The sequence below is a fragment of the Triturus cristatus genome, chromosome 9 (assembly GCF_964204655.1).
Source record: "Triturus cristatus chromosome 9, aTriCri1.1, whole genome shotgun sequence".
NCBI lineage: Eukaryota > Metazoa > Chordata > Amphibia > Caudata > Salamandridae > Triturus > Triturus cristatus.
This window is the reverse complement of record NC_140592.1, coordinates 1,057,377,264-1,057,400,008: the sequence shown is the minus strand read 5'-3', so window position 1 is coordinate 1,057,400,008 and position 22,745 is coordinate 1,057,377,264. Positions and strand designations below refer to the sequence as shown.

Sequence of the window (22,745 nt, the reverse complement as noted above, 5' to 3'; positions counted from 1 at the left end):
TGAGGGTGTCCCAAACGATTTCAAGTGATGCGCTGCCAAGATTATTTTCTAGAAATTCGGGAATCCATTTCTCTATAACTTTACAATATTCTGCGTTCAACAGAGTGCCCTTTCAAAAGTCCACCGATTGTGTTTAGATTCTATTTTACAGGTGTCAAGACATATAATTAAAGGGTTGTGATCGGACAACACTTTGGGTAGTCGATCAATAGAGCTATGTATGGCTATATCATGTGAAGCAAATATGTAGTCCAATCTTGCAAATTTGAGATGTGGGTTTGAGAAAAAGGTGTAGCCTGGATTATTTGGGTTCTTCAATTGCCAACAGTCAAATAAACCATGTGTATGACATAATTCATCAAGTGCTCTGAAAACTTTCGGTTTTCGACCTACATACATAAACTTATTGCACCCCAATGCCCAATTTTGAGGAAGATTTAAGTTAAAATCACCGCAAATAATCAAAGGTAATGGCCAATGGGCCAGTTCATTAGATAAGAATTCTAAAGGTCCTGGGTCATCATCAACACACCCATATACTGAACAGATGGTTAGTTTTTTCCCCATACCATATTTGCATTCGGTGATTGCCCAACGCCCAAATTTGTCTGCTATTGATTTGCCAAATTGGAGACCCCCGCTACGGGCTAAAATTGCAACTCCCCGTGTTTTATTGCTCTGAGTTGTCGCCGTGATCACTTTGTATCTAAGAGTTTTTAAAACTGAAATTTGTGACCTTTCAATATGAGTTTCCTGGAGACAGACGATGTCTGCTCCGATTGAGTTGAGACCTACGGCTGTTCTCTGTCTTTTATTTGGGTCATTTAGGCCACATATATTAATGGTTAAGATTTTAATTTTGCTCATTTTGAAGCTTTTAAGAGTATCGGTTTACCGGTCCAAATCATTACGTCTGTAATCCCTCCCTGTCTTGCTTCCCCCCCGAACCCCATAAAACAAATGAAAACTGAAAGTGTAATTATATGAAAAAAAACCCGTGTCCCATTCCCCACCCCCGGTTCCCACCCCCCAATTCCCTTAAGTGAGGCTACCCGGTTCAGGCTGAGCCGGGTTGTGGGCATCATTGTAATCAAGGGGCAGCAGACGGCGGCTGACCTGATTTATATAGCATACCTATGTATATTTCTGTACACCCCTCCTACTGGTCGTTTATATCATATTTTTTATTAACCGTCCCCATATATCTAGCTAAGTTTGGATTAGAAAGTTCAGAGAGGTTGCAGTTATTTGTTAGGTTTGTTTTTTTGCTAGGGTTGAGATTTCTCTTAAATATGCTTCTGCTTGGATCTCGCTGGTAAAGCTTCTTGTGTTGCCTTTAAAGATAATCTTTAATCGTGCAGGATTCTGCAAATAAACAGTAGCCCCAATCTTTTCAAACGGTGTGAATAATTGTCTCATCCTCCACCTTCTTTCAACCGTAGTGTGGGTAAAATCTGGTCTGCAAAAGAACGCAAAGTCTTTGAATTCTCTTTATTTTGTTGGGCGTGCAAGATCAAAAACAGCTTCACGTAGCAGGAAATTTCCGAAATTAACAAGGAACGCACGAGGGTATTGTGTTGAATTCTGCGTTTGTTTGGGGGGTATCAAAGGAAAACGATGAGCCCGATGTATTTCCTTGTTAAAGTCCCACATTTGTAATTCCGGAAAAGATTCTTTTAGTAATGTAATTATAAAGCCCCGTGGATCATGTCCCTCAGAGTTCTCAGGAATCCCAAGAAATCGTAAGTTGTTACGTCTGGCTCTGTTTTCTTGATCTTCCACCTTTGTCATTAGATCTTTGATTATACCATCTTGTTCCTTCCCAAGCGTTTGTAGATTAGAGACGTCTTTTTCCAGGTTTTCCGTGCGTGTTTCCACGGAGGCCATTCTGTCCGAGATCTCTAGACAAGTTTCTCCAACTTTTTGTATTGCACCTTGTAGTTGCTGAATAGCTACATGATTTTTCTTGTTATCATGTTTGACCTCTTCGTGAAAGTTCTTAATTGATTTCAAGACATCGCGCAGGGAAAGTTCTGGTTGATCTCGGTTGTCGTCGCTTATCTCGGTTTGAGATATCATAGGTTTTCGCAAAGCCTTCCCCATGGGACTTGGATTGATATCGTATTCTTGTGGTAAGATATTCTTTGCTTTAAAATTTGTTTGTTCGGTGTTACTCCCTTGGTCTGTAGTATCTTCCGGTATTAAATTAATTTGTCTCCTTTGACTTTTTTGTCTTTTTTTTTTTATTTCCTTTTGTTGTTTTTTTTTTGTGAAGCTAGCACTGAAAGGGGTGTTTGGTTTCTTTAACTCGGATTCTGGTATTTCTGAATCTGACATAATAGAATCGGAGCTTGTCTGTTCCAGTTTCCGTTGCTCACTTGAGGTTGAGGTTGAGGCGCCAGTTTCATAGACTTCAGAATCAGAGCTGGAATCGAAATCAGGCTCCTGTGACACAGAGTGAGGTTTATTATGTGTATTCTGCTCGTTATTCCGATCAAAGTTTTGAGGGTAGCTGGTTTGATCCAGGCCCTGACTGGCCTTGGAGTTAAAACGGTCAGGATGAAGATTATTTCCGGGGCTTGGCTTTTTTAGAGTTGCGATGACCGTAGCTTTTGATGGGGTAATTTCTATTTCCTGTGCCCCTGTGCGGATATGGTCTTGTATTGTTCATCAAGTTCATCTAATTCATCAGGTTCATCAGGTCCGTTCGAGCCGTCTGGTTTGTGTGTCTCTTTATGTATCTCTTTTGATTCTCTTTGTGCAATGTTCAGCGCTTTGCACTTACGGGATGGGCTCTCTTCACACCCGCTAGTTAGAGGACCGGTGCCGGTGCCCATTCCTCCTGGCCTTATGCGGTTAGATTTCAAATCATGACTGGACTGGAGATGTCCCTGCACAGGGCCAGAAGGGATTTTGGACACAGAGTTGAAGATATTAGATATCCGGGGCTGGGTGGTATCTTGTTGTCCACTGCTTCTTGCGGCAATTTTTAAATTTTTAATTGTCTGCAGCCGTTTCGCTTTTTTCTCAAGCAGATCTCTACTTTCATACTCGTCGCCAGGCTTGTCCAGGTCCGTGTCCGTTTCCTTTTCTTTACCCATATCCGTATCTTTATCCTTGTTTTTGTTTTTGTCTCTCTTTTCCTCTCAGTTTTACTTTGATTTTGGCCTTATCCTTATCGGTTTCCATATCTTTATCTTTCTCTGTCATTTTCTCCCTCCCCATCTTAACCTTCAGCCCTCTTGTTTCTGGTCGACTATAACCGCTTTGTATCTCCAGGGCAGGTTGAGTGGGGACGGGTTGGAAGGAGGCAACCTTACACGCCGATGATTCCCCTTCAATGCTAGCGCCGTTAGCATCGCCACCAGAACCTGAATCGACCTTTTGCTCCCCCAGCTCCCTCGGCTCCTGGCCCTGGTCCTGTTCCATGCTTCTAAGTGACTTTATATTTAGGCAGGTGATTATAGTTTTTAGCGCTACCCTCTGTGTTTGCGCGCCTCTAGTCAAACACTCACCTCCAAGCAAGTTGTGTAGAAGGGGTCTTAACTGCTGACTCCACCGCTTACAGAATCGGGCTGCCCAAGCAAAAAGTGTATCCCCCAGAAAGCAGGAGAAGTAGGAAAAACGAAGGCTGAGGCGCAGCTTCAGCCAGCTCCAATCACTGTAGCGCACACTGCAGAGCCAACGTCAGTGCACCGTCAGTGCTCCGTCAACACCGTCTCTCCCGAACGCCGATCGCTGATTGTAGAAGCAGAAACGAAAACAGAGGCGGACACAAGCCGTCACCACTGCCGCCGCTGCATCTGACACCGCTGCCGTGTTTAGACCCAACAAGCAGATTGATAGGTAAGGCCTCCGTCAGACTCCGTCAGATTTTCCCGGGGGTTTTTCTCTCCTTTCCTTTGAAACAGTGGACGCGGCAATGTAACTGCCAGACAACGGTTCACCCGCCTTTCAGTGTCCGATATCCAAAATCCACAGAGCGTTTCTGAAATTTAGCGTCACGAAACTCGCTAGATTCGTATAGGCTTGTATGGCTTGTATGGATGCAATCACACCCAATCCATTACTAGTACAACCTCAGGGTGTCTCCGGAGACAAGGAGAGTGTCCAGGTCAGCCATGCCTGCTCGAGCTCCACAGTCACAATGACGCCATCTTGCCTAACACTTCCCCCATGTCAGTTTGCAGTTATTGTTATTTCTATGTTGCTTATATGTGGTTTATGTTATTTGTTACAGCCCTGATGAAGTTCCAAAACGTTCTGCCTTTGGGGAACGAAACGCGTTGGCTGTTTTTATTAACTATTTTGAAATAAAAGAAGAGATTAATGAAATCACAACGGACTACATGTGTTGTGTTCGGTGCACCTCCTTTTGTTTAAATCACTTTACTCAAGGAAGTGCCTTTATCTATTTTGGAATAAATTTGTTCAGCAGTTTGTTGAAAAACTGGCTTTAAAAAATATAATATGGTGGGCTTGAAAGAGCTATAAAGTTATAGATAGCTATACTGTTACTTCAAGGATGGTCTGCAAACAGGTTAGTGGACCATATACGGACTAATTTGTTGTACGATTTCTGACCACAAACCTTATGACTTGCTGGATGCAATATAGAATAACCAGTCGAAGCTGCAAATTACAGGACACAAGGCACAGGCCTCGTATCCGGAGAAAAAAACAACTGAAGAAGCCATAATTGGGCAGAGGGAGCAGTCTAGTAACGTCTGACTTAGTGGGGGGGGGGGGGGGGGAGGAAATTGGGCAGAAACGGGACTCCCCACTTTGTGGTGATCACAGAAGTCAGTCATGTTCCAGGATATGCAAGCCGCTGGCAAGGGTTCTCGGTGGAGCCATTCTGAAACTCTTGGGTATGTGAACCCTGGCTAGAGGTAAGGAAGTTAGCCTTGTCCTGGCTAATGTTAAGGAAGTTAGCCTTGTTCTGCCTGCCTGAAGGTGATGGGCAGGGGTGGTTGCCTAGTAGGTTCAGAGGAGAGCATGGCTAAAGGCTGTGCGCAGCAGGGGCTTACTGCCTACGACTGGTTGGGTGCAGAGCCTGGCCACAGGTCACATCCTGCAAACAACTCTTGCTGAGCATGGTCAAATGCACACTGACTGACCATATATACTGCTTATGGCTAAGCTCTGTGCCATAACATGCTACGCAATGCATTTAGCTCTACTTGTGTCCAACCGGGTATGGCTAACTACCACTGCTCACGCCTTCGTCCCATGGGCACCTCAAAGGACAGGGCCAAATCCTCACTCTGAATGGCCCTTTACCCACCCCTATAACTTTCACCCCTTTGTCAGAGCTAGTCAAAAACTGAGAATGCTGCAAGGCGCTTAGTTTGCATGCAGCCTTTCAAAGTTCTTAGCAAATGAACATCTTACCCCCATTTCCCACCTCCAGTACCTCTTGAAGGATTTGTATGAAACTTTCCTAAATAACTTTGGCACCGCTTGACAAGTCTGCATGAAACTTTCCAAACCACAAGTACATCTAGGTTGGGTTCCTCATGGCTCGTTTCGTTAGCATCTGTCAAACAAACCTAAAAATCACAGATTGGGAAAAGGGGGAACATCTTAAAATTAAAATGTTACCTGCCATAGGTATCTTGCTCCTCGATAGGAAAGAAAACTGTTGAATGAAATATATAAGCAGAACTTGATTCAAGGAACACCCTTTGCGTGGGTTGCTGTAAATTTGTTCAATAGTTTGAGAAAGTGGCGTTTAAAAAGTTTTTCAGTCTGGGCATTAAATTATAGAGGTATCAAGACTGTAAATTATTGAAACATCGTGCCATATACCCCCAACCCTACCCTGCACAGAGAAAAATCTGTTGATGGGTCATTACAGAACTCAGTGCTTCGGTCACACAGTTTTGAAAAATAAGATGAAAAGAGACAAGGGGGGCAAAGGCAGCATCCACTTGCTGAGGTGAGAGAGCCAAAAAGGACTTGCAAAATAACAAAGTTTTAAAAAGATGCATTATTTTGCACAGTTCACGGACCCCACTGCAAACTGCGGGTCCCAGTACGGCATGACCCCATGCTCATGAAATCTAGCCTCACGTCCATGAACCATGGGTAACCTTGTTGAACCGCTCATAGGATATGCACTAAGTGAGAAAGATTTGCTGCATGTGGTGGAAGGGTATGGGGCCTGGCTGGGGCCAGGTCCTGTGGCCAACCCTTGCTGCAAGGGTTTGGCCGTCCTCTGAGAATCGGGCGTAGGGCCTGCGCAACTGGGTTTACTGGGATGCACAGGGTGGTCCGCAGCCATAAACCAGGCTCTGCAGCCAACCCCTGCTGCCCACAGGTCTGCGTAGGGGTTAGCCACCTGCCCAGGGTTGTGCATAGGGTGTTGCCAGGCCGTAGGTAAGTCCTGATATCACTGATGACATCTCAGATGACATTGATGACACCACCGCTAACATAAATGATGGCTTTAGCCCCGATACTGCAGTTGACATTACTCTAGTTTTTTTTCCAAAGATGTGAAACACGAATTTAGATGTTTATATTATTTGTAAACCCTATTTTGTAATACTTTGTTTTGGATCTACTGTTTTTGAGAATAATTTAAAAGTAATTAATAGATTTGTGTAGGTTAAATGTGTTATTTTGCTAGATAACGGTGGGTCATTTCTTCTGTAGTAATTATTGAATGTTTGTATAATGGTTACACAGCTGTACATTGCACTTTTTGTGATTATAGTGAGGCAGGGGTATGGGTTGGGTTTTGTGGCTTGTTTGCTTAAGCATATGTTAATAAAGATTATATGTTGATAAAGTATGGACTGCTATGTTTGTGATAGTTTGAACATGTTTTTCTTTGTATTTATCAGTGAATGTGTTGTCATAAAATACTAGAGGAATGACTGCATTACACTGTGTCTAAATCACAGTGTAGGAGTTATGTTGTGTGATAGTGAGTGGGGTTTTCTTTTTACAACAGTTGTGTGGTTTTATTGTGGTGCTTGCTGTATGTGGTGATGGTAAATGTGTGCTAGTGTGACAGTGGGTGTTAGTTAATTTTAATATTGCTGCATGTGTTTTAAGACAAACTATTTCTGATAAGATAGTAGGACGATAATATATAACAAGCATCGGCATAGCCAATAGGTCTCGCCTTTGGGACCTTATAAGTGTTTAGCCATGCAACAGTTGCATAACTAAATACTTATAAGGTCCCAAAAGCGAGACCTATTGGCTATGCAAAAGTGATCGCGATCAAACATCAAAGCGGTAAAGCGCACGCGCCTGCGCACATGCACTGTAGCTCTAGGCTGGCCTGGTAGCACTTTTTGGAGCTCTCTTAATAAGTCTCGCCAGACCAGCGCATGCGCTGGGTCAGGCGAGACCTAAAAACAAGTTGTGTTTTTATAGTAGTGGATGCTGCATAATTGTATGGTGTTGTCAAAGACAAATGATGTGGATTATTAATTTAGTTTAGGCAAGACACTTAATACATAATGATTAGGTAATCTGGGAGGTCATCAATGATATAATTTACCAGGTCACAAGTGATGTAATATGCAAGGTCAATTGCAGTACGTGACCGAGCTCAAGTTATGGTTAGGTTACAAACTAGAACTGGTGAATTTCTGTGGTTTTGGGGTTTTATTTTATAACTATAACTGCATGTTAACTGTTGTTTTTCTAGTAAGGGAAGGGTTTTTAAAACGAACATTGTACTTTTACAAGTAAAGCTAACCAGAACTTCACTTTAACACTTTTTTTCCAGTGAACATATATTACATATGCAGATGCACAGAGTATATCATGCTATTTATTACCACTGCTGAGTGTGGGGAGAGGCTATCTCTCGACAATAGGACTCTCTGCATCTACATACATGGTTCATGACATGGCGTTTTCCATGTGTATTTGCTTTAACAAATTTATTTAGCCAAAATCAGGGTGCAAGGAGTTACATTTGTGCATCAAAGTAACATCACACTCCGAGACATTGTAACTATTAGGAGGATTGTTTCGCTCTATAAATTAGTTAAAGCATGAAATCTGTGAGGCAGCAAAAAGCATTTTTCTCATGTCACTTTTGCTATACTGTGGTAATAAACATGAATTTGATGTTTGCACTTTAGAATAAATGTGTGTTTATTAGTACAATTGCTATAAGTAGCATGCTGCCGGGATGGAGGCCCAGATAAAAGTATCCAAGATGTAGAGGTCCAAGGAAATCATGTCTGCGCGGACTATTAAGGTATTGAGTCAACCGGCTGCCTGGTCCAGAGAATGGTTGAAACCGGTGGAGGTAGAGGCGGACGTCCTTCATGCTCTGCAATACAGGGGAGGTGGTGCTGTGAGCATAACTGTGCGAGATGCCACGATTGTGGCCCTGAATGGGAAAACTGATATGCAGCCGAACCAGGGCGGCTCCTCCGCTAAGGCAGAGTAGTGTCGCCCGCTAAGTACAAAAAGAAAAGGAAAAAGGAATGATAATAACGCAACGTTAAAAAGTTACGTTACTATAATTTTCTTTTTGGAACCAGCAATGTTGGGGCAGGGCTGTGAATGCCTGGGAGAGGGAGGAGGAGTGGTTCCTGTGCACTTAAGTGCGCATGAGGGTTTGGCCGGCCGTCTCGGACTAGCCAAACCCTCATTCGCATTGTGCATGTTCTCCATTCAGGCTGCATTACAGCCTAAGTTGAGAACATGCCCAGCCTCCCAGTACCCATCTGAGCGCTGAACCCCGGCACTCAGACCAATCCACTGGTCAGGGGATTCTGGGTGGCTGGGTGCTTCCTGTTCCTGCATTGGAGGATTAGAGGTGGCAGCTGGCGACGATTAAGTACTTTTTTGTTTTCCTAATCCCCCCCCTCCGCTCCCTTGCCACCATCCTCAACAAGCCGCCACAGATCACAACATCTCAAGAACTGAGTTTGCTGTGTAGACAGGCACCTTCTTCAAATTGTTTTTTATTTGCCTGATTGATCCTGCACTACCTGCTTTGAACCCACAATGTGATTTACCAATGGCTTAGGCAAATATTGTGCCATAATTGATAACCGAACTGTCTTCTCCCTCATTGTATATCAGGTCCATTCTTTTCCCTACCCACAGAGAAGAGTATTTTCATTTATGAGCAAATATATCTTGCGGTATTGGAGAAATGTCGCTGCAAGCTATTTATGCCAGGTCTTGCCTTTTAAATATTATTTTAGTGAGTTATTAAACTGTAACATATGGATGGGTCTGAACTGGTTATACAGTCACAGACTTTCCTACTTTTATCGAGAGCTCCTCGCATTTACATTTTACTGTTCATGGTATTAACTTCTTAAAAAGTAAAAATACATTAAAATAACATTGAAAGTCAAACTGAGAATGCATACTGGGTGTTCAAGCTACGAAGCACACTACCCAAAAACTATTTGCGGGAAAATTCAGCAGCAGCACAAAGAATGCAATTTCACTAGCACAGTCAACCCAGTCTTTCAAAATCCCTCCACAGCGGAAATGTCGAACAAGTTACTTCCCTTTGGTAATGCCTTATCTGATAGAGACTATATCTAGCCACTGATCCCTTCTGTTAGAATTACCCCAGGCATCATACTGAATACAGAATTTTTTTGGGTGAGCAGCACCCCTGCACGCAGTTAGGTGATGCTGATCTGCTCCGCATGCGTCTCCAGAGTCGTCTGTGCTGGGTGTGACGCCACAGTACCTATATAGGGCCCACCGAGGCAAGCTGAAATCAGTTACTTTTCATGACTTTCCACACCAGAAAGGTGGAGCTTGAAATGCATTGACCAAGGGTGTGAATAATTAGGTCCCAGAAAGGGATCCCCCCTGTCCCTAGAAATTTGTTCCCAGAGAGGGGAGGATGGGTGGGTTGGTAGGGATCCTGCGGCTAGATATAGTCTCCACCAGATAAGGTGTTACCAAAAGTAAGTAACTTGTTAATCTGATAGAGATTCCTTACCATATAATAAATACCCAAGCAATACCATGCCTGGGGTGGGTCTGTGGACGAATTTCAAACAAGGAAGTCCTACAGGACCGAATGGGCAAAATGCCCATCCCTACGGACCAAACTGTCCAGGCAGTAGTGCTGGGTAAACATGTGCACAGATGCCCACGTTGCAGCCTAATAGATATCCAGGACTGAAATTCCACGCGTTGGCACAGTGGTTGCAGCTTTAGCTCTGGTGGAATGAACTTGCAAGCCTTCAGGAGGTTGCTTCTTGGCCAAAGCATAGCAGATTTTGAGGCAGTGCATGAGCCATCTAGAGATGGTTCGCTACTGCATCGCCCGACCTTTCTTCACACCAACATATCTCACAAAGAGTTAAGTCCCCTACCCGGAACTCTTTTTTGCGGTCAAAGTAGAACAATGCTCTTTTTGGGTCCAGACAGTGAACACGCTCCTCTTCTTTAGAGATATATGGAGGAGTGTAAAAAGTAAGCAGGGTGATGGAGTGGCCTACATGGAATGGGTGACTACTTTCGGCAGGAAGGAGGCCCCTGTGCGAAGCACCACTTTGTCAGGATAAACTGAGAGGTAAGGTGGCTTCATCGATAATGCCTGCAGCTCACCCACTCTGCTAGGAGCTGTAATTGCCACAAGAAGGCGGCTTTCAATGTGAGATGCCTGAGAGAACAATTGTGTAGAGGCTCGAAAGGAGAACACATCAAAAATGTCAGAACCAAATTAAAGTCGCACTGAGGCATAATATGTGGTGAAGGAGGGAAGAGATGAACAAGAACTTTCAAGAACCTATGTACAATGGAGAACTTGAACAAAGAGAGATGGTCAGGCAGCCAGAAGAAGGTAGAGAGAGCAGGCAGACAGACAGATAGCCTTTGAGAGTGCCCAGAGCAGAGCCCTAATGGGTAAGGGAAGGAATGAAGAGTAAGACAGAAAGGGGATCAACATGTTTCTCTGCACACCATGCCACAAATTTCTTACAATGGCAGGCATATACCGTCTTGGTGGAGGGATGCCTGGCTGCCAAGATAACAGTACAGCCTTCTGGAGGAAGGTCGAAAGCTGTCAACTGTTGCTGCTCAATCTCCACGCAAGAAGTCAGAGCGTGGACAGGCTCGGGTAAAGTACCCTTCCCTGCAGCTTCAACAGAAGATCCTCCTGAAAGGACAGCCTGATCGGAGGATCGATGGCCTTGCTCAGTAGCTCAGGATACCAGACTCTCCGTGCCCAGTCTGGAGCCACAAGGATGACTTGGGCCTGGTCCTTCTTGATCTTCATGAGAACTCTGGGCAGGAGTGGTATGGGTGGAAAGGCGTACAGGTGGCCTGAGCTCCACTCTACCTAAAAGCGTCTCAAAGCAAGAGCCTCCTTGGAAACTCCAGCTTGCAGAACTGTTGACATTGCACATTCTCAGTGGTGGCGAATAGATCCAACCAAGGCTCTCCCCACTGCTGAAAGAGACCTTGCCCCACTTCCAGATGGAGACACCATTCATGATCTGCTAGGCATCTTCGGTTCAGTTTCTCTACTCTGTCATTCAGAGAACCTGCCAGATGTTAAACCACCAGATATATGCCCTGGCCTTACAGCCATGTCCAGAGACGCAGGGCCTCTTGACAAAGGGTCCACAACCTCACCTCACCCAGTTTGTTGCAGTACCACATGGCGAAGGTGTTGTCCGTGAACAATCGTATTAGCCTTCCCCGAATGAAGGGCAGAAAGGCTTTCAATGCCAGTCAGATAACTCAGCGCTCCAGCAGATTGGTGTGGAGACTGGATTCCGCCAGAGACCAGAGTCATCTGAACTCCACCTCTCCAAGATGGCTGCCCCATCCCAATAGTGACACATCTGTCACTACAGTCAGATCTGGTTGGGAACGGGAGAGGAGTCTACCTCTGACTCAATCGTGGTTGGTTATCCACCACTGCAGATCTTTCGCAGTACCCTCCAAGAGTTGGACCGTGTCAAAGAGATTCTCCTGATGCTGCACCCACTGGAACTTCAGTTCCCACTTCAGAGCCTGCATATGCAAGCGGGCATGTGTCACTAGCAGGCTGCAGGAGGTCAAGAGGCTCAGCAGCCTCAGAGTCAGTCTCATCGTAACCCAGGATAGAGGCTGAAACATAAGTATCGTAGCCTGAATATCCTGGACTTGTCGCTCAGGAGGACAGGCCAGAAACTGCACTGTGTCCCAAACAGCTTCGGTGAAAGGGAGCGTATGAGAGGAAGTCAGGTGTGACTTCGGCATATTGATAATGATCCCAGTGAGTAAAGGAAGTTTGACGTAGTCTGGAGGAGGGAGACAACTGCCTAAGGCGAGCCCGCCTTCAACACCCAGTCGTTGCGACAGGGGAGAAGGGCACCCCTGATCTCCACAGATGTACTGCAACCACCACCATCACCTTGGTGAACACCCGAGAGACACTGGTAAGGCCAAAAGGGAGCACCGTGAACTGAAAATGCTTGAAGACTACCGTAAATCACAGATAGTGCTGAAGGGCAGGCAGGATGGGTATGTGAAAATAGGCACCCTGTAAGTCAAACTCTACCATCCAGTCTCCTGGGTCAAGGACAAACCAGATCTGAGCCAACGTGAACTTTAAGAATTTCCCCTTTTTGAGGAAGAAGTAGAGGGCTCAGAGATCTAGATTAGGACGAAAGCCTTTGACCTTTTTGGTGACCAGAAAGTAGTGAGAACAACAACGACCGACTACTTCTGCCACCAGAGCCCGCTCCATGGTTTCTTTGACAAAGAGAGCCGCCACTTCGAAGGGACAGATGATGCGCCATCAGCCAGACATGAGATGGTGGCATGGAGGAAGGAGTAGTCTCGAATGGGCAGGAGTGGCTCCTTTGGGCAATCTGCAAGACTCACTGTCCGATGTTATGGACTGCCAGTGGGGCAGGTGATGGCAAACCCTGCACCAACTGGATGCCCACGATCGTAAAGGTGCAGATTAGGTGGGCTTGGAGGTTGCAGATGCCGGGGGGGGGGGTGGGGGGGTGGAGAGGGTGAGGGATTAAAAGGGACAGACCGCTGGTTATCAGACCGAAGAGGTCTGTGGGTACTGTATCATGGGCCCCGCAGAGGCTGGGGAGCATGCGTAGCTGGGAGGAATTTGGCATGGTTGGAAGCCCCTTCCGTAGCCACAAAAGAAGCAAAAGGTATATTGGGGGTGACATACAGCTGCTGAGAGGCCCAAGGACTTGGCCGTAGCCCATGAGTCCTTAAAGAGCTCTAGCAATGAATCTGCCTAGTCTCCGAAGAGACGGGGGCCATCGAAGTGCATGTTCATAAAGGGAATCTTGGACATCCTTTGAAAAACCAGTCATCCTAAACCAGGCATGACGCCTCGGGCCACTGTCAATGAAATTGCTCTGCCCAGCGAGTCGGTCGTGTCCAATCCACAGCGCATAGTGAACTTTGCTGCGTCTCTCCCGTCGGCAACAAACCTGGAAGAGGATGGCCCATGCCTCCGCAAGGACCTGTGGCAGCACTTGCGCAACCATGTCCCACCGAGTGTGGGAGTAGCAGCCAAAAGGCATGCAGTGTTCACAAACCGCAAAGCCAGGCTGGCAGAAGAAAACCTTTTCTTCGACAAAGTTTTCAGCCTTCTAAATTCCCTATCTGGGGGAGCTGAAGGGAATGTGCCCTGGGAAGTTGAAGCTTGGACAACCAAGCTCTCCGGGTTAGGGTGCTGGGTGAGGACGTTTGGGTCACCTGGCACGGGGCGATAGCGGCGAGCAATAGCCCTATTCACAGGAGCCCCTGTGTTGGGTTTGCAACAGGTCCTCAACAGAACATCAGTGAGGGCATCATTGAACGAGAGTAGAGGTTTAGATGAGGAGACTCCAAGTTGCAGCACCTCTGTAAAGATGTTAGTCTTGACTGCCACCTAGGACAGCTGCAAGTAAAGGAAATCAGCCGCCCTCCGCTTCACCACTGCATAGGAAGCTCCCTTTTCCGTAGCCAAGGAGGGGTGGTGGTGAGGGGGGGATAGCATCCGGAGAAGTACGCAGTCCACTGGCGTCTCCCAGTTCTTCACACCAGTCCATATTACGTTGTGCCTTCAAGTGCTGGTATTCCTCATGGTGGTCGAGCAACCCCTCCCATCCTTCCTCAAGTCGACACCTATAGGAATAGGGTTCAGTCTTTGCTCTAGAGAGAAAAGGCCCTGCCGGGTTTGGCTGCAGCATCGGGCGCTGCCCCTCCGGCTCGATGTCGATGTAGGGGATCAGGATGGGAACGGCGCCATCGGTGGACGCTGGCAGCGCCAGGGGCGTCAGCATCGGGGAAGGTAGACATGGTGCGACTGGCGCCGGTCCGGATCCAGGAATGGATCCAAGGGGGGCCACTGGAGCCAGAGCTGCCAGCGCGGAACCAGAAAGGACCCCCTTCAGCCCCGCAGGGCCTGAAGAAGTGCCAGCAGGGTCGGGCCACCCAAATATGAGGAGCATTGCCTCATAAAACTCTTTAGGTTGAGCAAGGGTCCCTCCGAGTCCCAGAAAATTGAGGTGATGCAGAGGCGGCTCAGGTGCAGGCTCTACTGGGGAGCCAGGTTTGGAATGCCGATGCCCCCTTGTTTCGTCAGCCATGGGAAGTGGAAGACCTCTTCGACGTCTTATTGTCCTTTTTTTTACTCTTACCTGAATGACCAGAGGACTTGGAGTGGGACGAAGAGGAGTCCGCAAACACTCCAGGGACCTTCCATACAACAGTGATCTCAATTTTCATGGAGTCGCACATCGGGCCGCCATGAGCGTCCAGGGCCGCACTCTCAAAGCTTTCAGGTGCATGGCGTGGCAGTCAGAAAACAACTTTGGGTCGGTGTCGCGCTCTAATCACTACAGGCAAACAAGGTCCATCACTGACATCAGCCAGTGACCAGCGCCGTAGCGCTAGAAGCCTGCCTTCCAAGGTGACATCCTGCCACATCAGGAGGTGAATACCAAAAAAAACACAACAAAACATCTAAAAAGGCCAGTCAAAAATTCACTGTGGGGTAGCTGTTCTCCGAGTCCGCGCCACCTGGCACGGAAAGAAAAGAACGGACATCAGCTCACCTGGGTAGCGCCTATATAGGTTCATAGGCATCACATTTGGCGCAGAATATGCACAAGGAGCCTATCACCCCACCTAGCAGCGTGCTGGGGTATAGCACACAAAAAATCTTCCATATCCAGTCGGGAGCCTGGGGAAATTCTAAGGTAAGGAATCTGCGGCTAGAAGTCTCCATCAGATTAAAACAAAACAAAAGGAAGACCAAGTCACTTTGCATTTAGGACCAATTGCATATGTCGAACATTTATAATCTAAAAACAGCAGACTACAAAGTAAATAAACAAGTTGATGAAAAATCAAGAAGGCATTTTTTTGTGGGATTGGACTTATAAAAGTGATAGAAAATACACCCCTAGATGACAGCTAACAAAGTTCCTCACACAGTCAATGGCAAGGGAAGCCACCCACAGTTGAACATAAGTGCACAACAAATTTGGCAAATCATTGCCCAGGGCAACCTACTTACGAGAAAACCCTAAAACAATTTTAACACCCCGCTTTAAAAAACAAAATCCAATATAGGAATATACTGACGACCACATAGGTGTGGGTACATTCTGGGGATCAACATGAAGTCCATCACACAGTGTTGACAGGAAAGACACGCTTGAGGAAACGTGTTTTTTTCACCACAGCAATTATTTTGTTTACGAAGGCTTACAAAAGGAACAATGCAATTAAAGCCAGCAATATGCAAGGTCAGTAAACTGAGTAGAGCTCCAAACTATAATTGTCTCCTAGGTGTGTGCTGAAAGATAATTGAAGCTTCTTAAAAAGATTAGTCATGGCAAAAAGGCAACGTCAAGAAAACTGTTCTTATTCCCCGAGTAGTGAATTAGCCAGTCTGCATGAAAGTGAAGCCTACTTTCACATAAAAATAAAATCAAACACTCATTCATTACAGAGAGAGGGTAGCTAAAGTCCACAAACTCGGTGTGTGGCAACCTGCACCAGTAACACACAACAAAGCGACTACACAACAAAAGCATTTAATGAGTTTTCCTCAAAACATAATAACTAATTGCTTAAAGGTTGGGCAGGAGGGACGTTATAAAAGAATTCCGCGCATCTAGTCTGATATTTGAGTATGTACCTGTGTCTTTTACCGGCACCATCAATAGGTGCAGCACTCAGTAGTGAATTGTGCAGGAAAACAAAGTTTTAGTCCCAGTTTCCCCAAATGACCATCACTTCAGTCTCTTTGGCTCAGTTCCCAAAATGCCCAAATTAGAGCATTTTATGGCTACACTAAAAGAGGTGGTTTACCTGGGTACCACATATAATCATAAATTGTGTGATGTAAAGATTTTCACAAAAATCCTGGCCCGCTGACTTGGCGAGGGCTGGTGGCGGCTGGTGTCTCTGTACCAGGTGGGCATTGTTAGGAACAGACAAACAGGTGTTAACATCAGATTGGCCACTCCTTCTCTCCCTTGACGCAGAGAAGGCCTTCGACCACGCTGACTGGTCATTCTTAGTGAAGACTCTTGACAAGACAACTATGGAACCGCGGATGAAAATGTTTGTACTGGCTAATTATGCATCTATTTGACTGCCACTTCGAGCGCATGCCTTGATTTCCATTCCAAGGTGGACCATTAAGACAACCCTCCACTACTGAGGAAGGTCCTGAGGACAACAGCGTTAACAACTTAACCCTTCCTCGTTGACCTAGATAGCCATGTACCCAGACTTCCCGCCAAAGATTACAGACAAACATTACCAGACATTGGGGGCGGAGGGGGGAGGGTGGGACAGCACTATGCCTAGGGAAGTTAGGATTCTTAAGATCCACAATCAGTGTGCCAATTACTTTTTGCTAGGCTCTAAGGACTTGCATCGGATTACTGTAGGAGTGAGAGCCACATGTCCACATACTAGGGGCACGTAACACCATCAAAGTTGAAGATATGTTCACGGAGGGGAGCACTACCAAAGTGCTATCCTATTTATACAGAGAGCTAGACAATTCCACCCCTACACTACAACTTTCGTACATGCAAAAATGGGCTAATGACTTTGGCCTAGAACTGACTGAGGAAGATTGGATTCTCACGTTGAGACAGGCCGCACACTCCTCACTCTGCCTCCAACATAGGATAAATGCTTTTGAAATAATGCTAAGTTGGTACTCAACATCAGTCCGATTAAAAGCCATGGTGAATACCGCTGTTGCACGTTAAAGGGGTTGAGGGGCAAGGGGGACATACTTCCATGGGGAGTGCACGTATACACAGCAGTTATGGATTCAGTTGATGGAGGTTGTAAGAAATATTACTAATGTATCCCTGCTGATAACTTGGCTATTGAGGGGGAGCCCTGTGCAGGAAGGAGGCTGAGATCGGGACCTTTTTGTGGTGAATGTTTCTACGTTGCTACTGGAGGGTTTAGCTTTGTGATTGATGGTCTGGAGGAGGGCTTAAGGGCTCGTCGGATTTTCAAAAAGTGCTGCCTGCCTGTACTTGAAATCTGAAAATGTTAAATAAAGTTATTAAAAAAATAATCGTAAATTGCAATGCCTTGCCATCCTGGAAGTGAATAAATTATAACTGTATCACCTAGAGACCTTTCAAAAACTCAGATCATGGGGAGTGTTCACATCCTACTTCACGTTTGAAACAACACAAAGTAAACTGATGTTGGACAGACATGTATTGTTCTGCATCCACTAGATAGCAGACAATTGGATGGATCCGATATATCCTTCTGGTTCAATCATCTCATCCTCTTTCCCAATGTAAATAAATGCCAGGCAAGGCAGGACAACGCTCAACACAGCTCAGTATGGGCAACAGACGCTGCCTTGCTGGGTGTCATCATTGATTCCTACCCAAATCATAACATTCTCCAAATGTATTTAATTCACTAAACAGATTAGAGCAGTGGTTCTTAACGTGTGGTCCGCAGACCACTGGGGGTCTGCGATGCCTTTTCAGACGTCCGCAACAGTTTAGAAATTAAATAGTAAGAGATTAATAAAGTATATATAAAGAAGTAAAATGTCACATTTGAAAAATGTTCCGTAGGTGTGAAGAAATTTGAAACTGGAGGCTAAAAATTAAGTTGGTTGCCTCAGATTGATTTGTGAGAGCCGTGCAAGTACATCAAACAGAATATAGTATGGACAATGGCTGGTCTCCTATAATTTAGAAAAGTTCCAATCTTCCCATTAAAAATAAAATTTAGATTTTTGTTTATATTTGTTTGTGAATTAAATAAATACAATATTTAATAATTTGTGTGATGAATGCTTGTTTTTACATTTGTGCATTGTTTTGAGGTTCAATCATTCAAACGGCCTAGACCAGAGTCCACGGCTTCCTGTGATGTGTCAGGGGGGTCCCCGGATTCCAGTAATGATTAAGTGGGGATCCACATAAGTCAAAATGTTAAGAACCGCTCACAGACCTAACATACTAGTTAACTATATTACACCGCTGATGCACGTTGAAGGGGTTGAGGGGCAAGGGGGACATACTTCCATGTGGAGTGCACGTATACACAGCAGTTATGGAGGCAGTTGATGGAGGTTGTAAGAGATATTACTAATGTATCCCTGCTGATAACTTGGCTAGTTATTGAGGGTAAAATTATTCTCCTCTGAGCCGATTCAACTTATACACAGCAGATGGGAGTTTGCTTAACGCCATCCTCAAACTGAGATTAGGATATGTCTGTCGCAAGGAGAGCTGCAGGTGTGTTGTTTGACTGGGACAGAAACGTCTCAGAGGGGTAATAGGTCAGTACAGTGGGAAAACAGTACACATATAAACTTGTAATTTTAATGCATGTAGATGATGGGTATTTAAGTCCTCAAGAGCATGATCATATTATATTTGAGCTGGATCAGGATGAGTATCTTAATAATTAGCAGAATCTCTTTTTTAATTATTGTGTCATAAGATGATGATATGAGCTGCTTGTTGAAAAACACAGTGTAGACCTTAATTCACTCAGTGACAGAAATTGAATCATTTTGTAAAGTAGCTGGCTGACACATGGCAGCTGCAATGGCAATAAAATTGACTTTGAACAAACATTATCCACTGACAACTGGAGCAGTTACTTCATTACTTAATAGCCATCATTGACCATGAGGGTTTACCAACTGTCATACTATTATGACCTTCCTTTTCAGGTAAGACATGGCGCCCTCTGTAGCTTTACAGTGGATAAGAAATGTGTTTACCAGTAAGAGTGTGACATGGATATACTCAACCCTAAGATTCTTAAGGGCTCATTTAACATACATTATCCGGTTTACATTCCCTCCTTGACAAAGGAATGTAGGTGGAAATGTTAATCAATCCCTGTCCCAGTTCTGGTCTGTTGCAGGGTCTCTCATGGTACCTGTTTTATCTACACTTTTATTCAGTTTATAAATGACATTGTATGGAATGGTCTAGAGTACCACGGATATTAGTATTCAGCAGTATGCAGACAACCACAAATTATACCTTCTAATGTTGTATTGGAGGACATCAAGCATCTGGCATATCTCTCAAAAAAGGAAATACACAAAGATGGAGGCTAGAGGAGATTTGGAGACCAGGAAGGGTATACACCCCTTAATTAATCAAACACACAAGAGCCCTCTGGTGTAGAGGTCTAAGAGGGTATTTACTAATTACCCAGTAGGTGCCACGGGCCGAAACATGTTGATCTCCAAGCAACACAAGTTGGTCTAATGGTTCCTGCGGTGCTTCTTTGTTTTTGCTTTTAATCCTAGCACAGAGTCGCCTGAATAAAGACAAGTGCTGAACCCGGTAGCTAGTTTTAAATTCACCTCACTTTCTGCACTGTGCCCTTCACCACGCCTTTCAGCTCGCATTGGGTAATTAGTAAATACCCTCTTAGCAACTAAAACATCCCTGAGCTCCTCCCTCTGTGAGGAGGCTGAAGACTGCACCACGACTAGGCTTAGTGGTGCAAGGAGGTTCCCCAATGATGAAGCATTGGTAGGTGAGGGAAACCGTCCTTTAAAGGGAGGCCTTTTTTCAGTCTTGGTGTTAAAACGAGAAGGAAGGGAAAATGTGCTCTGTAATCTTAAACAGTCAAAAAATGTGTAAAAGTTTGGTGCCTACTGAGCAGGAAGTCAGGGCACAAAGCTTCTACGCTTCAAGAGTTACAGTGGGCACTGGTCATCCTCCCCCACCCGTGAAGATCTTAATATGATTGAAGATTCATTGTGCACTATTTCACACACTCACCTATATGGCAGTTATGAATGAGTTTAAAGTCTTTCACTGTGTGGGCTACTCGCTAAGCTCCTGATGTTTGAAGCCGCATGGTGTTCTCGGATACCTTCTGCAGTTCTCATGAGCTGAACAAACCAGGTACTGACAGAAGCAAAAGCTCATACTCAGGCCAGTTGTTGTCTAAAAGGTAGCTCTCAGAAGTCTTTATGTAAGAAGCTGGATTATTATTAGGGGTGGGTGACTACCCACCTCTCAAAAGAATAATCTCAATCCTTGTATGGGCAAACCCTCAAAGTCACTTAATTTACCTGAGGTCAACCCCCGGGTAGCTACGACACAGAGCAGACAGGCTAAGTTAAAATGCAGAATAATAAATATCTCAAACCAAAGTAGAAAAGGAGAGTAAAATCTAAAACAAAATGACACCAAAATGACAAAAATCAAATAAGGAGAACTGGAGATTAAAAAGTGTTAAATAAAAGTGACGCCAAAAAAGTGACATCAGGCATCAGGGGAAGCACTAAGACTCGCAGGGTGTCAGGAACAGCTCAACAGCAGGCTCCAGTCCAGGTTCAGTTGTCACTGGTCAGCTGGGTACTTCTAAGAAAAGGCTTCTTACACCCTGTTCACTCCAGCTAAATCACTCTTGGAATCCAGGTCTTTCTCCTGAGTACAGGAAGGAGCAGGTCCAGTCCTAACGGCTCCTTCAGGTAAGCCATAGACAGCAGGTCCAGTCCTCTTCCGATCTTCTGCAGGTCCAGAAAGTGTTATGAAGTGAGTGCCTGGAGGAGCACATGTATGTTTGACACCAACTGGTGAGGAGACTCCTGGCCATGTCCTAATCAATAAGTTAAAAGCTCCTAGGGCCAACTCTACCCACTTTTTTAGTGGTATGCGTTTGCTTTTCTGTGAACAGGCCCAAAGTGCTAAGCATCCGGGCATTTACAAGATGGAAAAAGTGTTCAGCCACACTAAACTTGAGCTCTGTGTGGGGAGAGGGGGTGTATATATGTATGGGTGTGTGTATGTATATATACATAAAAATACATATATACATACATACAAATACATACATATAAACACATACATACACACATACAAATATATATACATACACACATATACATATACACACACACAAATACGTACACATAAATATATAAATACATACACACACATAAATACACACACACACACACATAAACACACACAAATACATACGTACACATAAATATATAAATACATACACATACACACACACATATATAAATACATACACACACACACATAAATATATAAATACATACACACACACAAATATATATATAGATTTTCTTTTACCCTGGGAACCTTAGTATCCTCCCAATAAAAAACTGAGAATTATCTTGCCATCCTCTTCGCTTCTTTTCCAGTATGCCCTACCTGTTCCATGTGGCTCAAAAGACCTGCCAAGCAGAATTCGACATTGTAGTGTCAAAACGGACGCCCACAACCCCCTCCCTGCATATTCTGTGGAATACAGAGACGTTCTCTCTGTCCAATCAATCCAGCCTATAGCTAAATCCCGGTAGCCATTACACACATTTTTCACACCTATTCACAACTGAGCACAAGTTTAGAGCTGGCAGAGACTTAAGTAAATTAGCCATCTGACAGTTTAGGCAGGTAAACTTTCTAAAAGTTATTTTTCCTCAATAATTATTAAAAACCAACTTGACCGCTGAATTGGATTTTTAATAACTATTAAAAATAGTTGTTTAGTTTCTTTCAGCTAGCCCCATTCCAGAGATACAGGATTAAAATTTTAATCTGTACTCAGATTTTCTACACAGTACAGTTTGGCCTGCCACAGCGAAAATAGCTTTTAGGATCTTGTCACTGCATGGACATGGCAATATTAATTTCCTACATGCTCCATTTTTAAATTTCATACTCCCTACATTGTGGGTCACAATGGTTCACATAAACCAGGGAGGTTTACTAATATTTAAAAGACAGGTTTTACCTGCCAACAGGGTTTATTTCTACAGATAGCAGAGCATGTTTTGCACTGTTACTGTAGTAAGCCATGTTTGCACAGCCACTATAGTGGATAGCACAATAAGTGCTGCAGTCCTATGGGGATATTTACCTTCCAGACCCTGGGTATATGTATTACCATAAACTAGGGACTTATAGGCTAGTTAAATATACCAATTGGGAACATACCAATCAGATAATGTTTGAAGGGGACCACAGGTGTTTTATCACTGGTTAGCAGAGCAACAATATAGTGTCCAACCAATGGCGAAAAATCAGGGGAGACTACGCAGAAAAGGCAATTTTCTATGCTTTATAATTTAAGATCTATTTGGAGCCAGCTGTCAGTAATGCAGAAGGTGTCCAGAAGTTTACATCAGGTCTTTAATGCCATTACACATCACATATCACATATACAAACTTCGCTCAGCAAAGCTTTAATGTTAAATTCTGCATGGTACTGTCCTGGCTTCTTAGGCCGGAACCCTATCAGGTAACTCAGTCTTT

At 44.6% G+C, this 22,745-nt stretch overlaps 1 protein-coding gene across 6 annotated transcripts in view; it reads right to left on the bottom strand.

Annotated features, from left to right (window-relative positions):
* MIA2 (MIA SH3 domain ER export factor 2) overlaps positions 1-22,745 on the bottom strand; it is a 635,554-nt gene that overhangs the window by 404,045 nt on the left and 208,764 nt on the right. The gene's annotated exons all lie outside the window — the stretch shown is intronic.